The sequence below is a fragment of the Limulus polyphemus genome, unplaced genomic scaffold (genome assembly GCF_000517525.1).
Source record: "Limulus polyphemus unplaced genomic scaffold, Limulus_polyphemus-2.1.2 Scaffold121, whole genome shotgun sequence".
Classification (NCBI taxonomy): domain Eukaryota; kingdom Metazoa; phylum Arthropoda; class Merostomata; order Xiphosura; family Limulidae; genus Limulus; species Limulus polyphemus.
Window position 1 is genome coordinate 852,844 of NW_013665731.1, and position 17,265 is coordinate 870,108.

Below are 17,265 nucleotides of genomic sequence, written 5' to 3' on the forward strand. Positions count from 1 at the left end.
ATAAAATATATCAAAGTCTAGTTTGCCAACTGGAAAAGATCGTCAAATATTACAAATGTGATAAAAACTTACAAAATAGCTAATAACTCATATAATTCCTAGTAGGCCCAGTACCTTGCAAGAGGCATCAAAACTTTTGTTTTCTTGTATAAACCAATTGTACCTGTAACAGTAATAATGGATTCTGTTTTAGTAATAAAGAATTCTTTAATTGTAATAATGTATTATTATTGTTTGTTTGTTTTTTGAATTTCGCGCAAAGCTACACAAGGGCTATCTGCGCTAGCCGTCCCTAATTTAGCAGTTTAAGACTAGAGGGAAGGCAGCTAGTCATCACCACCCACCGCCAACTCTTGGGCTACTCTTTTACTAACGAATAGTGGGACTGACCGTCACATTATAACGCCCCAACGACTGAAAGGGCAGCATGTTTGGTGTGACGGGCATTCGAACCCTCGACCCTCAGATTGCGAGTCGAGCGCCCTAACCACCTGGCCATGCTAGGCCTGTATTATTATTCAACTTCGATAGCTATAAAGACGTTTATATACGGTGTACGTGAAGAGTGGAGCTTATGTATGTAAAGCAGATACTTATGCATGCTGTTAGTGACTGATTGTGAAAATACTTCACAATGAGGCAAAATGTTTTTTTTAGTATAAGAAGAAAACTTATAAAAAATGCGAAAAAAGTTTAATTATATTATCTTTAGGTATTATTATGAGCTGTCTTAAATATTTTAAAGCCTTCTTGGGGAAAACTATTCAGCAAGTCTATATAATTGCACAATTTTAGTAATTTTGATTTCAGAGTTAGGCCTACAGGGAATAAAACTCGGTTCGCTGTAACGGTAGGCAGTAAGCTTCATTTTATGTTGCATGAAACGTTTTACATAATAATTACAGATCTTACGCAATAAGCCTAACTCTGTCTTGATCTAATATGCACAATCTTCAATCGAACATATTTATATTTGATTTTTTTATAATGTCCTACCTATTTTTAATTTTAATTTCACACAAAATCTAATGTGGATAATGTTATGGTGACCTAAGTTTCAACACTACGTAGTCATTTTTCTAATACTTCTGTGTAGTAGTTGGTACACCTAACGATAGTAGGTTCCTTTTTCAGCTGAGAGTTAGTTACCAGTACGAATGCTCTGAACACTCTTGGAAAAGAAATAAACAGTAAAATAGATGTTGAAAGAAAGAAATTTGTGAGGAGTGGTACTGTAATTTTTGCTAATGTTTCGTCTAATATTATAGTCCAGTATTACACCAAAAATCTAACGCAAGTAATGAAAACTAAAAACAAAAGATATTAGTACACGAAAAAGTAGCTGCAAAACAGGAAAGCTCAGGGAAAATATTGTGGAAAACTCAACAGAATTCAACATCAAAAAATAACTCTTCGAAATGATTTTTACGTCTGTTTTATTTTCTGTCCTATCTCACACACACACACAAAAAAAAAATAAACCGTACTGTTTTATCTTTGAGCATTATAGTGATAGTGCCAACGCACGAAAAATCTTGACAGTAAAGTTCGTTAAAAATAAAATAGTAATAAAATAAATAAATAAATAAAAATAATCAGTGTTAAAAACAAAAATTAATAATGTTGTGATATTCATTTTTAACGTCAAAATCTGGTTTGCAAACGACTTAAGTAAAATTGATAATAGTTACAATTCACTTGCTTAGTATAGCTCACACCATTATAGTTGTTATTTAGAAAAGTTGATGATGATATATATAGCACCTAGACCACTATTTTGTCTACTATATCCCATCAGGCATTGTAGACGCTAGATTGGGCAAATGTAGAGTGGTTAATATATTTTATCATATTCTCCTTTGATTTCATTCATTTGTTTTTGGAATTTACTCGAATACGTACTACACATCCACGTGATATATATATATATATATATGTAAACAAAATCCATACAATTTTCCACAGGTGAAAAACTGTATATGTTTTGGTTATACCTATAATACCTGTTGGAATATTTCCAATATCGTTTGAAAGATAGCATAAAATTCATAGATAGTGTTAGTTAAGAGCATGTCTCCGAAGAATAAGGAATAATTTAACTTTAAAGATTCATTATGTAGTGTTTTGTTATATATTATCAGAGCCTTGCAAAATATTTGCCGTCACATTAGTATCTTTATTGCAACAGTGCGTCTTTAAACACAGAATTTGTAGAATACTACAAAAGAATACTAATTGCAGACACTAATATCTATAATTACACTTGTCTTAGGCCTAACATTAATTAATCCTTTATTAAGTACGAACAAAATTCGATAAAGAGATAAATTAACACTGTAACTCGTGTACGTTTTTGCCTTAGTTTAGTTAGAGCTAAACTTTACCGTACTTAATACTATCAATAAATAAACTTATAGTGTTATTCTGCAACCTAACGTTAGACGTATTGCTGTACAAAATGTCTACTGAAGTGCATTTACATCTGCTTTTTTTGTTTACATCCGTTGAAGTGAAGCACGCGCGCAAACGCATTTAAATAATAAGGTGCGTACGCATTTTCAGGACAGACAAAACTGATTATTATTACAATAGCTGTATATACAGTATATAAATATTAAGCGTAGATTTGGCTCCAATATTTTACACTTTTCTAATATATCTTTCTGTCTCTTTTATTATTTTCTCGGATATAGTTTATACCTGCATAACATATATTAAAACAAATTACCTCGTACGTTGAGGAGGTTGATAAACTTATTCTTGGCCTTGCAATTGCAAAAGTATCATGAGTCTTTAACAGAATGTTGTATACTCTTATATACATATATCATGTCATAAACATGCAACAAGTTGTCTGAAAAGAGATTCAGTTTATATCAGGGCAGAGGAAACTATTTCAAACATTTTAATGCAAGAGGTGACACATTATATACTTATCTTATAATACAAAATTCAGTAAAATTAAATATATCTAACTGTCATGGAAGTAAAATGACTAAGGAGCATGGCTTTAACAGTTTTATAAACCAGGGTCGATCATCTCAAAGTGAGAGACCGTATATACTATCTTATGCCGGTGGCAGTATATTAAACTGAAATAGCTGTAAGCAGTCGCGGCAACAACACGTCGGTGTTATCACTGCTAACAGCGATTCAAGGCTAGTTATATCAAGCTCCAGCAAAGACAGCAGTCGTTCAGCAGGATTGAGCACCTGTTTCCTGTGTTCACTCATTTGTGTCCTTCACGAAGCGATAGCTTTAACTTTCCCAGTTGGAAGCTTTTTTCGTCTTCATTCCCGGAAATTTCTCAAGCATATTATTTATAATGGAGTTCTTACAGAAAGTAGACCTAGCAACCTAGATGTCTGGTATTCATGCGGAAAAAGAAGTTACTGAAACAACGAACCACCTGAGGGGTTGATTGTAGGTGTATGACTCCTGGAGGAAGTTTGATGAAAACCCAAGTCTAATAGAAATTACCTGCTACAAGTTTGGAGTTGAGCTTGTAAGTTTTAATCACCTACCAACAGTATCTCAAATTTTGCTTTTGAATCTTTCTAATATTTGCACAACTACAGAACGTTTTTGTATAATAATCACGAAAGTAAATGTCATATAAGTTTTAGGCTATATGCTTTTTAAAATTCCTGTACACATCTTGGTTAGAACACTATTTTAGCATTCAGGTATGTTTCGATTTGAAAATGTTGAAATTACTGCCACAGCTTTTTCTTTGACTACTGTAAATTTCGATGAAATCCTGATAAACGTAGAGAACACCTTTGACAAACTTTGTGTTCTGCAAGTTCATGTAATCACAACCCACCATTTTCCATCCCAACCGGTAACTCATGTTTTATAACAATAAAATTCGGGTTCAATCACTGCGGTGGACACAGAACAAATAGCCCTTTGCGTTTAACAACAGACAATTAATGAAATCATAATATACTACATTCATGTGAATTTTCATCCTTGGTAATAATGATTTTCGATACTTAAACGTTTGTCTATTTGCAAGCTACTGTCTACTTTTGAGCCCTCAACGGTTGCCTATTTACAGCATATCATCTACTTTTGAGATCTCCAATACTATTCCGTTTACAACCTATCGACTATTTTTGAGCCTTTAATACTTTTCTACATATTATACTTTTGAACTTTCAACGTTTTTCTGTATCGTATACTTTTGAGCCTTCCACTGTTTTGTATTGAAAACCCGCTTTCTATTTTATAGCTTTCAACACTAGTTTAGCTACAGATTTCTATTTATGATCTCTCGACTATTTATAGCCTTATCTCTTGTCTATTTCCAACCTACCGTATGCTTTTAGCCGTCAATGTTAGTCTATTTTCAGCCTACCGTATTCTTTTAGCCTTCAATGTTAGTCTATTTCCAACCTACCGTATTCTTTTAGCCTTCAGTGTTAGTCTATTTCCAACCTACCGTATTTTTTTAGCCTTCAATGTTAGTCTATTTCCAACCTACCGTATGCTTTTAGCCTCCAATGTTAGTCTATTTCCAACCTACCGTATTCTTTTAGCCTTCAATGTTAGTCTATTTCCAACCTACCGTATTATTTTAGCCTTCAGTGTTAGTCTATTTCCAACCTACCGTATTCTTTTAGCCTCCAATGTTAGTCTATTTACAACCTGCCGTATTCTTTTAGCCTTCAATGTTAGTCTATTTACAACCTGCCGTCTGCTTTTGAGCCTCCAAAACTTGACTTGGTTTATCCAGATCGTAGTCCTAACCTGTACAATCACATATCGAACAACACTAGACTTTATTCTTCGAGTCTTATCAAAACAGAATGGCGAAATCTTCTGCACGCTCCCTTTTAAACCACCGTATATCTATAGATAATTAAGCGAGTAACAATTTGGAAAATCGGAGACTTGATTTCTCCAATTGGAGGGTTTTTATTATTATAGAGGATAAAAAAGTAACATGATTTTATTAAATCATGTCTTTTGAAAATAAAATTGAAAGCATTCGTAATTTGAAAATAATTGGTTAATAGCTGTCATTTAGAGAGCCGGTTGAAAACGTCTGTTCTGCAGGTGAATAACAATCGTAACCGAACTCGCGTTAATTCCGACACTCTAAGTTGAACACGCGTTTCGTTGCCGTCTGCAGAGACCCATGATAACGTTTCACTTTCACGTCTAGCTCCAGTAAATGAAAGGAACTACGACAAATACTCCAGACATTCTATCGCGTGTCATCTGATTGTTGTGTGATGCAACTAGAAGGCCAGAGGGGCACTAGAAATCAGCTATCATAACTAGTTTTATAGCAATATATGCAAAGTATATTATTTGTAGCTTGTGTACGTAAACGTATGAGTGAGATTTATAAAACCTTCCATTGGTCTGTACAACCTACACTTTTACTTACTAGATCTGTTATTTTCCTAGAAATTCAGAACTATGCAAAACATATAATCATATAGATAATTATACACATAAACAGACGTACTTTACATTATACACAACATTTTCCCTAGCTATAATTGTTATCGTAGGATTATACATGATTCTGTAAGCTATATATTTGGGGAATTTGGTTTTCATTTTATGTAAATTTCACTCTGAAGTTTTGGAGTAAACTAAAACTTTGAAACAGTTTTTTATCAATAACATCATGCATACAATCTTGCATTGTGTTTAATTAAATTATATATAAAGTTTCCATTTTAAAATCAAAGGTTAACCCAGAAAACACCATAGAGGACGAGATATTTTAATTTTAAGCAGCAGTAAGTATCAATATATATATATATTCAATTATTAATCATAGATATGCACATTAAATCTACCTTATTAACAAATGCTAAGTATGGCTTGGAGGTAAGCCACGTACGCACAAGAATTCTGGAGCTATAGTAAAAATCTTTAACACAGTGTTTTTGTTGTATAAACACGACCTGATCATTAAGACCTGGTGTTATATGTACTTCGTAATATAATCTATTTAGATATTTAAATAAAGATTTTAATATTTCAACTCAAAGTCTTATCTAAAATAACTAAATCTGTACTTATAGGTTTGCTAAAAACTTGTATTCCTCTTATCTTATTGAGTAAACGTTTTCCTTGTTTCTTACATGTAATATAACTAGGATTAGTGGCTTATGTTTTTTATGAAAATACTCCCCCACCCCTAAATTTAGTTACGAGATATCTGCAAATAATGCTCTCACTATAAAAATACATATTTTGGAAAGTATTTTATTTATCCAAGTAAAGGAACTAGGCTTAGTGATATAAGAATACAACTAAAACGAGAGTGCTTTTATTTTTTATTTCTTTACGTGTGTTTTAATAAGGCTACACACGCATCATTTACACCAAGTACAGATACAATACTTTGATAATTTGTAAATATTAACTATGATTAATCATTATTGTATTTAAATATTCAGTGTTTCGCTGTCGATAATACAGCAAAGAATTAATAGAGCGATAGAAACAAAAGTTTGATACTTATCGGCCATTCACAATACACTGACTGGTAAAACATATAGATGTTTGTTTGTTTGTAATTACGCACAAAGTTACACAATGGGCTGTCTGTGTTCTGCCCACCACAGGTATCGAAGCCCGAATTCTAGCGTTGTAAGTCCGCAGACATATCGCTGTGCCACGGTGGGGGGGCACGTATAGATCTAAAACGAGGATTTAATAGTTATTGGTCATTCCCTGTATAGACCTGGTCAAACCATTAAATATTAAAATGGTAAATGTATCAATTTAATTGAATAGTTATTGGTCGTTAATGATATATATATATATAGTAATGGGTCGAACGTCTTAACACGAAATAGTAAAGAAAATAACATTATTATTTCTTTCTTTTTCCCTTTATTTCAAACAAAAAAAGCTATTTTATATGAGAAGCAACTAACTTTTTGTGTCATTTTGAATTATCCATCTTATTATTCTTCAGTTTGCAATTTATCATCAAGAGAATAACTTTTTAAATATAAGAAAAATTGTAGAAAGCATTAAATAATTGTGTTTATAATATGAAAGGAAAAACTTGCTTACGAACGTAGAAGATCCATAGTATCTACTCAACCATGAGTTAAATAAAGCATTCTATTATATTAGCAGTGAAAGCTTGCATGTCATTATTAGAGCAGTTGGCTATGCATGAGGCTATCATACATAAAATTTCATTTGTAATAACTCAACCATGGGCTAAACAAATTTAATGATTTAGTTGGTTAGATCTCTGGAAATACATGCCGAAAACGGAACCATTCATTAGATTGTAAACATCGCCGTTTCTCCAATAAAAATCATAATAATAAGTCAACCATAGGCTCATTAAATTGGATTAATTTCACTATTTACAAAATTCATGACAACTCTAGTGCTCAATCACGATCGTTAATTTCTCGTTGGTTCGAATCCAAAGCAACAGAATATTTAATTAATGGTTTAACGTAAAAAATCATTTTGCTTGAACAAAGAAAAACAAAGTGATACCAATAAATTTATTTTCCTTACAGATCACAAAGTTATAACATTCTCTGAAACGGTGTAGACAAATATAAGTTATTGAGATAATATCATTTAGCCTTAGTTTTCAATACTTCATCAACAGATTCCACGGTGGATTAACGTTAAGTCTGGTAGTTGTTAAGCACAAGGTTACACAATGGGCTCCCACCACCACGGGTATTGAAACCAGGTTTTTAGCGTCGTAAGCCTGTTAACTTGACGTTGAGCCACTGGGGGGGGGGGGGCTAACGGAAAGTTTACAGACTTACAACGCAGACATCCGGGGTTTGATTTCCAGCAAAGAACAGAGCACAGATAGATTTAAGTTAGAAAAAACAAACAAGGAAACAATTAATCAGTAGGAGACAACGCATAAATGAGCGAATGAAAGATCAAATTATTATTATAATTTTAAAAAGAAAGCATCACAACGGATTGATACAGTATATTTACAAAACAACATACACTTTATTAGTGATTATAATAATGTATCCCTTAGATGAGGGAAACATCTGTATCTTTATTTTTCTTTCACTGATTCATAATTTAAATGTTTAGTTACATTTTTCAAAGAAGAAAAAAGATATACATAAACACGATATTTCATACAAACAAGTTGATTGCTTTAACTGGAGGAGCATTACAAGCATAAAATTCCTAAGTTTTTACTTAAATACCTTACTATCAAATATTACAAATCCTCTAACATCGATAGATAACGACTATTTTAAAATTCACCTGAATAAGTCATCACATACAGCAAAGAAAAGTCTGGCATAGTGTTTACACTTCGTTTACTCCATATAAAGTATGTAATAGTGAATACTCTTTTTAGAACATTTAAGTGGTATACAAAATTAGCTTGAGTTAGCGACTGTGGATATAATTTCTACTATTATACTCATGATTTGTAAATATAAACTTTTGCTTCCAAAGGGCTTCAAGTGAAAAATCGAAACCCTAACGTATCTTCTTTTCCATAATATGTTAGTAACCTTCGGGGAAGGTTGCCCGAGTGTTTGTATATACAAATATTTATTTTACTGTTTATTTTGCTTCAGTGTCATTGTTTTTATTATACATGTAACCAGAGCTTATAAGGCAGAGCATTTTTAAATATACAGCTTTGTAAAATTTATGTTTTATATGAGTCCAAAGAAGGGATCATATAAAGAATTATATCGTTTCTTAATTGCAAAAATTTTAATCGATAAGGTAAATCTAGAAACTGTGGCATATAAACGCGTGGTTTATTTCTTTCACTATAACTTGTCACAAACCATACCTAGTTCGCTACGTCTGTGAATGGTATTGTAAGCTCATAGAGCTGGAATGTATGTTTAATTGTATTTTTTAGAAACAAAATTAAAATCAGTGTTTTAAGCCTAATTTATTTGATGTTTTTTTAAACGCAGATGTTAAACTGCCTAGTTTCTTTTGGTTTCTTCGTAAAACCTACAAACTATTCAGTTTCTCTATACCTGATATACTGAACCAATAAAATGTCCCATAATGTACTGACCATTAAACGTTCTTGTTCAGAATTGACCAGAGCCGAACATGGTCCAAGTTTACCATGCCCGGATTATGAAACTTGGATGAACTTTTCGTGTCTTTTTTTTTCCTACAAAAATGCGATCTGCACTTTGGGTGTGTTAAAGGAGTGGTGAACAAATCAGTCAAGAGTAACCCAAGAACTGGCGACGGAAGCTGTTGAACACTAACTCTCCTATAGTTTATCAGTTCGAAATTAGGGACGGCTATGTGGAAGTATCCCTTGTGTAACTTTGTGGAAATGATTTAAAAAAATAATAATCTGTCGAAAAACAAAACAAAAAAGCGAGTTATACATATAAATATATGTTTAAAATTTCATTAGTGGTAATAAAACGAAGATATGTCCACTAAATATATATATACATACGCATAGCTGTGTAGCAGTAAAATGAAAAGTATTCTTGTGAAAATTAAAAAATATAAACAGCACAGTAATCGTTGAAGGTGATAAGAGTAGCGCAAGAATGGTTCAAATATGAAGAACTGTATACTTTAATGCAGCAACAACTATGAATATAGATATGTTACGCAAAAACAAAATAATAACTCCCAACGGTCGACCAATCCAATAGTATAATGAAAACAATATAGCAATCAAACAATAGAAAAACTTAAAGATCACATATGATTAATGTAGTAATTCAAAAACTGTCCAAGAGCATAGAATACCTTACAACTTACCAAACATTCAGTGCATAATGAAATAACTAAAAAAAACAACTAATCGGTCTAATATTAGAACAACTTATAAAGTAGATCCAACTCCTAGAATAGAACAAAACTTAAAGTATAGCAGCTTCTTAAAAAATCATCAACAGTGGTTCAGTGACGTAAAAGCTGTTAACAAATTGATATAACAGAATAAAAAACTTGAAAATTTACTAAATAATCGTAAACCAGTACAATAGAGCAAATAAAAACATAATTCCAAAAACAACTTCGAACGTTGTAACAACCGAACAAAACTTTACAAAAACTATAAACATAGTATACCCAAACAATACAGAACGTTAGAAAAACTCTTGTGAGTAAAATTACTTGAATTCGTTATTTTTTTCTTGAAACTTTAGTTAACGAAAATTATAGGTAGTATATGTGTATAAGCAATAATTTCGAGTAAATAGATAAAGGAAGAAAGGTTTGTTTGTAAGTAAGAACAAAGCTACACAATGGGCTATCTGTGCTCTGCCCACCACGGGTATCGAAACCCGGTTTCTAGCGTCGTAAGTCCGCTTTGCCACTGGGGGCAGGAAGAAAGGACTCATTCGGAGGAAAGTTACTACACGATTGCTTTCAACATCTAGGGAAAGAGTGCTCGTAAGCAACGAACTTCGAACGTTGTAACTATGTTTATAGTTTTTGTACAGTTTTGTTTGTTTGGCACCTAAACAAACAAAACTGTACAAAAACTATAAACATAGTACCCAAACAATACAATAACATAATAATAAAAAAGTTAAAAATTAGTAGAAAAAGGGCAACAAATAAAGCAGTCCAAAAATTAACATTTTATCTATTGTCAATAGTATAATAGTACAAACGCTTTCATGAAAAAGAGACAACCAGTACGAACAGTACAAGAGCGTACAAGTTGGTCAATAATAACAACAAAGAAAAAATACATATAACCAGTACAAGAACGTAAAGTAAATGTAATTTAAGACAGTATTATAAGAAGCTTCGACTTAAAAGTTATCCAATTCATTATTTCAGGAATTTAAAATACAAAAATCACTTAATCGAACTGTGGTGCTTAGTTGTGTGAACTTGGTGTTTGCTTATTTCATTCTAAACTCCCAGTATTTTTCATTATTTTACATGATTGAAATTTATTAAAGTAATGGAGTTACACATTTTTATCACACTATGATAAAGTATAATTTGTTTTTATATAAACAAGTTTCTTTTTTCTTTCAAGGCGCTATGTTTGTTTCAGGAACGTCCAACAGTTCTATTAGCTCACAAAACGTTTTAATTTCTCATACCTTCCACCTACCAGAAAATGGAAACTTTCCAATAAATGCGACATGGCGAGGAGGCTACAAGATTGTTAAATATAAAGGCGCGACTTAAGAATGAACTCATGTTTTGCATAAAATATAACATTTCCTTATATCTTTAGCTGACAGAAGGTTGAGGAAATGAATATAGACCTATTTCCACACCATCTGCGTTAAGTTTGATATAGAATCGAAACATGCTTACCAGTTGTTACAAGTTGATATATGATAACTTAGACCAGCAGTTTAGTTTAATAATCACCTATTCAAGTTTTAATCTTTCAGAGATTTTGGTGCCCCCCAGTGGCTAGAATCTGGGTTTCTATACCCGTGGTGGGCAGAGCACATATAGCCCATTGTGTAGCTTTGTGTTTAATTACAAACAAACAAACAAATCAGAGATTTTGGTCTGAAACTTTTCGAATTTTTATATTACTATATTTCTTTACTTCACATATACTTGGCTTACATTGTAGCTAGCTGTTTCAGTCATGTTTCAATATAGGTTAATTTTTAAGTGGAATTGTTCTGTTTAGGTCAAAATCTAAAGAATAAAATAAATTAATATGCGTTATCTTATCATAATCTAATTATAGCTTCGTTCTGCTTTTGATCACAAATCATTGTTTTTATTTGCATCATTTGTTTAATTTTCTGAGTATATTCTAATCGTTGAACACATAAAGTACATAATCGTGGTCAGAAACAAGTTTGATTTATGTTATTTCTGATGTTTTATCAGGAAACAACACAATAATTTCTAGCCAATGCAACATCACAATGTTTACGAGACACCAGCTAATAGCAGTAACTTATAATCTAGACATCGCAGGTTTTATTAAACTTGCCATATAGACATGTGATCAATATGAGGGTTGGAATTCCACCTTCAGGAGATATGGTGTACTTGCGACCTCTTGTGGTTCTGTTGTTGTAACCTACTAACCTGATATGTTTTTATTTTTTATAATTCGCTTTCATTAGGATCAACTTTCTACAACTGGCTGTATGGTTTTATATAGTAATTTTTGCGATGGCTGTTCTCTTTTCAGTTATCGTACGTTGATATTTTGTTTTTATAGTAACATTTTGTACTTGTATGAGCTTTTAATTATTGTTTTGAAAACTAATACCTTATATGATCTTGTAGTGTATTACTGATTGGAAGAGCGAAAACTGAATTTCAACTCTACTTTTCAAATAGGTAGCAATAAAAACATACCCGACCTTCACCATACCAATATACTGTCCAAGTGTAGTCTTCAGTTCGGTAAGCACACCATTAGAAAGAAACAAAAGTTCCATATCAGTACTTAACATGATAGCAATGACATGAATTTACAAAATAACTCCTAATTATATTAACAGAACAGTAAGGACCATCCAGGAAGAGATCTGCAACATGGTAAGCATCTTGTAACATATGAGAATCGATTAACACAAAGATCAAAAGCAAAAGCCATTCACGTGCTTCAGTCAACAATACACAAAATAGCAAAGAAGAAGAATATGCGTCTGGAAAAGTGACACAAGTCATGTGTACATAAGTTGTTTCTACGACGTATCCATTAAAAGAAGACCAACTATAGAAAACATTATTAGTTTTGCTTATTATCAGACCATTGTTCTGGATCCTTTATAACACACAAAAATATTGACTTTGTGCGGAAACAAGGCCAATAAGATACAGGTTCACCAAGATAAGGCTTCCAGTCATATCTCCAGTTTAACTGTTGCATACCTCAAGAAGCCAGAGAAAAGAAAGGGCATTCATGATATTCCATATGAAGACATACAGGTCAAGTTGGCTATGGATTTCTATGAGACCGGCATGTTGAAACTGAAGCTAGGAAATTGTCGTCCTCGTACACTGGATAGATTATAGAAAACATACAAAGAGGGGTTGTATGCTTTGGACATGACAGTCTTACGACGGAGCGTTTTGCAATGTAAACTATGCTACAGGTCTATTATATTTGTCCAGATGCAAGGTCATCAGATAAAGCATGACCGGGTGCGGTGACATGGGTTGTAACATCGTGATGAGGCTTCAAAATCGTTTTAATATAATACACTCAACCCTCTGTAATTACAAATTTGAAAGACGACCCTGAAAGCTATCAACCAATAGAAACATTTGTACTAAGGAATCTAGCTTGATACCTCATAACATCATCCATCAACTGATCAGAAATATCCATCACGGATGCAGATGCTATGCAAGTGCTATGGAACCCATATTGTGCTTCAGTTAAACTTGAAGGTAATCATGTACTACCAGTTGTAATTATATAAAGACTGTGAGAAAAACTGAATTATCTATTGCTTTCAGTGATCAAAAACTGCTTCTAAAATATACTTTAGTTTCTGGTATTTTGTTCATTTTGTTGAAAACAGCTTCGTTATAAAATATTGCGAATGTAAAAACCTTTTGGTATGAAGCCCTTTATTTTTAAACTCTATATTACTTTTCTCATTACATTGTTTAAACAAAGTATCTTTGAAGTTTATCTGTATAGCTTCTTGGCCCAAATTTCTCATGGCAATGCACAGTTATAATTTTGATGTAAATGGAAGAAACTAGAGAGAGTCCTATCTTCGTTTTACATTACTTGTATCTCTTGAACTTCTGAGAAGAACATCAGCTTCTTTCGGGCATTGAAAACAAATCTTATACCAAAACATTTCACTTCTTCAAAGAAAGCTTAGCTTTAATAATGCTTAAACATACGTCATATGTTTAAATAATTTCAAGGCCAACGTATATTCTATTCTCTTTCATTTTAACCATCTCAGTCTGGTTCCCGTTTATCTCGAGAATAATGGGTAACCTCGTCGACTTTGGGTGATCATCTGTTTATACAACAATGGGGGGGAGAGTTTAGTGTACATAGTGAAAACCATCACGAATTTCCATTTGTATTTTCATAAATATGTTCATCTGTTTGTAAGTTTGTTGTTCATCTGTGTCACAAACAATAAAAACACATTTTAGCTACTTATTGCAAACTTGCGTTTTTATTTTTGCCTTCGTCTCAACTACTCCACATGAGTTATTGAATTTTGGATTATCAGTTACCAGTGACCAAAATCCTGCGAAACTCTTCTTATTGTCTGTTTCGGGAATTTGCGGAAGCTTTATATAATTTTGAGCTAAAATACTAAAGAGAAGGTAGGTAGTCAACAGCAACCAACGCCAAATCTTGAACTACTCTAATTGAATAGTGGGATTTGATTGTCACTCTTATACACCTACGGAATTCAAGTTTGCTGCAACGGGACACGAACCATGAATCTCTCGTCATTGCATTGGTTTCCACAATAGTGCTAAATCTTGTATGTCATAAATAAAAATCGCTAATAAAGCGCACAATACAGCTTTTTAATATATGACTCACTAGTGAAAATACCTGCAAAATAGCAATTAAAATAATACAATGATCCTGAACTAAAACAACACAATACTTTAAAGATTGATAAAGTAAGTTAATAAAGTAATGCAAATGTATCATAAACAAGAGCTATGAAATTTACTAATATGTCAAAATAGTAAGTTTCATTATACGATTTCTCAGGAAAATTCCTTCTCAGCATGAAGGAGCGTTATTTAAAAGTTACTTTTATCGAAATGCGAGGCAGAAGGCTCGAAAGGCGAGAGCTGACTCAGTTGTAGTTGAGGCTATTTATCTGGTGATCTACATAGTACGAATCTGTTATTGTCTTCCAATGAACCTCTTGAGGAACTTTATTATGTGTCACATATCATTTTTCTCATGAAAATAACGTTTTTCTCGCGAGCGCTAGTAGGTTTAATAGATATTTGTTTCGAAGTACTAAATATGTTGAAACTAATAACTTCCTCTCTGTCTTTAAACTAATCACTTCTCGAGTGTTACAGTTTTTGGTGTATATTTGTCAGCGTTAAACCTAATGATTTCCTCTCAAGTGTTACTGGTTTTAGTGTATATGTATCTCAAAGTGTTCAAACTAGTGAATTCATCCCGAGTATTAGTATTTTTAGTGTATATGTATCTCAAAGTGTTCAAACTAGTGAATTCATCTTGAGTATTAGTATTTTTAGTGTATATGTATCTCAAAGTGTTCAAACTAGTAAATTCATTTCGAGTTTTAGTGTTATTGTATATATTTATCCAGAAGTGTTGAAACTAATGACCTCTTGAGTGTTAATGTTATAGTGTATATTTGTGGTCTCGTGAGAAAATCTACGTTCTTGGGATGTGAGAAAAATACATTTTCCCAGACAAAGTTTGAAGAAGTATTTACTTAGATGCCAATTAATGAATAAATCATAAGATGAAATAAAAACATTGAAAGTATTAATGAAGGTTAACTTTCACCTCGTAATTTTTAATACTTCTAAAGTCACTTTCCATCATGCTTTTTAGTATACTACTGAGGGTATTTCATTTAAACTAAATATAATAGTAAGCGTAAAGTGTTAATATTTTTTTCAGATTTTTCTTGATTATGTCAGGTTTGACAAAAACTGTGAGACGGATAACCTTATATATTAATGTGAACTATGTGTACAATTAAAATATCAAACAATTGCCAATACTTAAAATAATGTTTTCTCCTGAAATACCAAAAAATACACCAATAATATATATTAACATGAACTTTTAATATTGAATATTTTTCTCTGGTACCCAGTGATTTAAGTATGTATAATTCAAAGGTGTTAGTGAGAATATTTTCGATCGTACAATTATGAAAAATAGTGCATTGAATTACCCAATATGTCTAAATTACGAAGCAGGGTTTCCGAACACGAGTACATCTTCCCTGGGGACATAACTTTCTTGTTGGTGGCTAGCAATTAAAGCAAGAGATCGCTACCTAGGTCGAACCTGTAGTGAAACCCTGACATCAAGGTGTACAACAAATTACTTCTGTTCCCGTACATCAGTAAAATCAAGATTGAAGAGATGAGAAACTCGATACTCTTGAAGTCAACACTATGACTTCATCGTTCTATCAACCTTTTGGTAGGAAGACCGTTTCGCTCACGCTTTTCGTGGTATCGACAGCAGGTGTGGTTTTCACTGTTTCTAAACTAACTTTATCAAGTGAATACTATAGGATATTATAAACATCATTAAAGCTTTATGGGTTAACTCTTATTGTGAAAGTTACGTTATTCTAGCTTCTACACCACTAATGAGTTGCTAAATCTTTATTGTTTGACATAAACCTGTAAAAAGAAAAGAACAAAATTACTAATTGTCTATCTTACAAGACATTGGGTAGTTAATAATTAATATATCTGATAGTAATATTTTCTTCGATCATGAAAGTTATACTGCAGGTTTATAGTTTTGATAACAGATGCCTCGTTTTAAGTTGTAAGTACTTTACACAGTACCTGAACGGTAAACAAAGCCGCTGTGTTGAAACAGCAAGTTACCCCTACACAAGTTCACTTCAGCCTAAGGGGAACTGACAATCTCGCCTCAGACACGGTTCAATGGGCGGATAAATGTAAACAATATACCATGGCGTTGCAATCGGAGAAGCAGGGACGATTGAAGGACCCTGCGGCCATTTTGAACAGCTCGATTCATGCGTCATTCTTTTATGGTACCGACGCCTTTCACCTGCTCAGGCTACTCCACCTTGAAGTTGAAACGAAAGATTTTCCTTCATTTGTGCACCTTCAGGGAAAGTTGGACCCCTTCGTGTGGGTTTGTTCTTCTAGCGTGCTGAGGGACTCCTTGTAAGGGTTGTAAATCTACGATGTGCGTGACGCGGGAATATCCCTGTGGAGAAAAGATCTTCTCAGTATTCCAAGGACATAAAACGTAGAATGTGGATATACAAAGAAATATCATTTTGATGTGCGCTTATAAGTATGCTGATTAATACAGTCGTCCACTAAGAACTAATTGCTCACACGACTTCGGCGAAAGCTTCCCAACGCCTATGTGGCCGTCAATAAGGGTTTAGGTGGGTCATTCACTCGCTTTTCCAGTAACTATAAAACGCATGCGTGTAATTTGTGAAACTGTCACTATGTTTAACGTTTAATGACCGAAAAATCTTTGATGTAGAATTTCAGTCTCCCTACGCTTTAATAAATTGGATAATCGTTTTAAAGTTGTAGCTTTATGAATGTTCTTTCTAGTAACGGAAATTGTGTTTAACGCACCTTAAAGTTTCCAGGTGTCGTGCAGTC

At 32.9% G+C, this 17,265-nt stretch overlaps 2 long non-coding RNA genes across 2 annotated transcripts in view; one reads left to right on the top strand and one right to left on the bottom strand.

Moving 5' to 3' along the window:
- LOC111089434 overlaps positions 1-7,683 on the bottom strand; it is a 72,795-nt gene extending 65,112 nt beyond the window's left edge. Inside the window, exon 1 of the long non-coding RNA XR_002613723.1 lies at positions 4,616-7,683. This is a non-coding gene — a long non-coding RNA (uncharacterized LOC111089434). The remainder of the gene's footprint in view (positions 1-4,615) is intronic.
- Positions 3,110-17,192, top strand: LOC111089437. The gene is made up of 2 exons (XR_002613724.1): positions 3,110-3,505; positions 15,847-17,192. It is a non-coding gene; the product is annotated as an uncharacterized LOC111089437 (long non-coding RNA).
- The last annotated feature ends 73 nt before the right edge of the window (positions 17,193-17,265 follow it).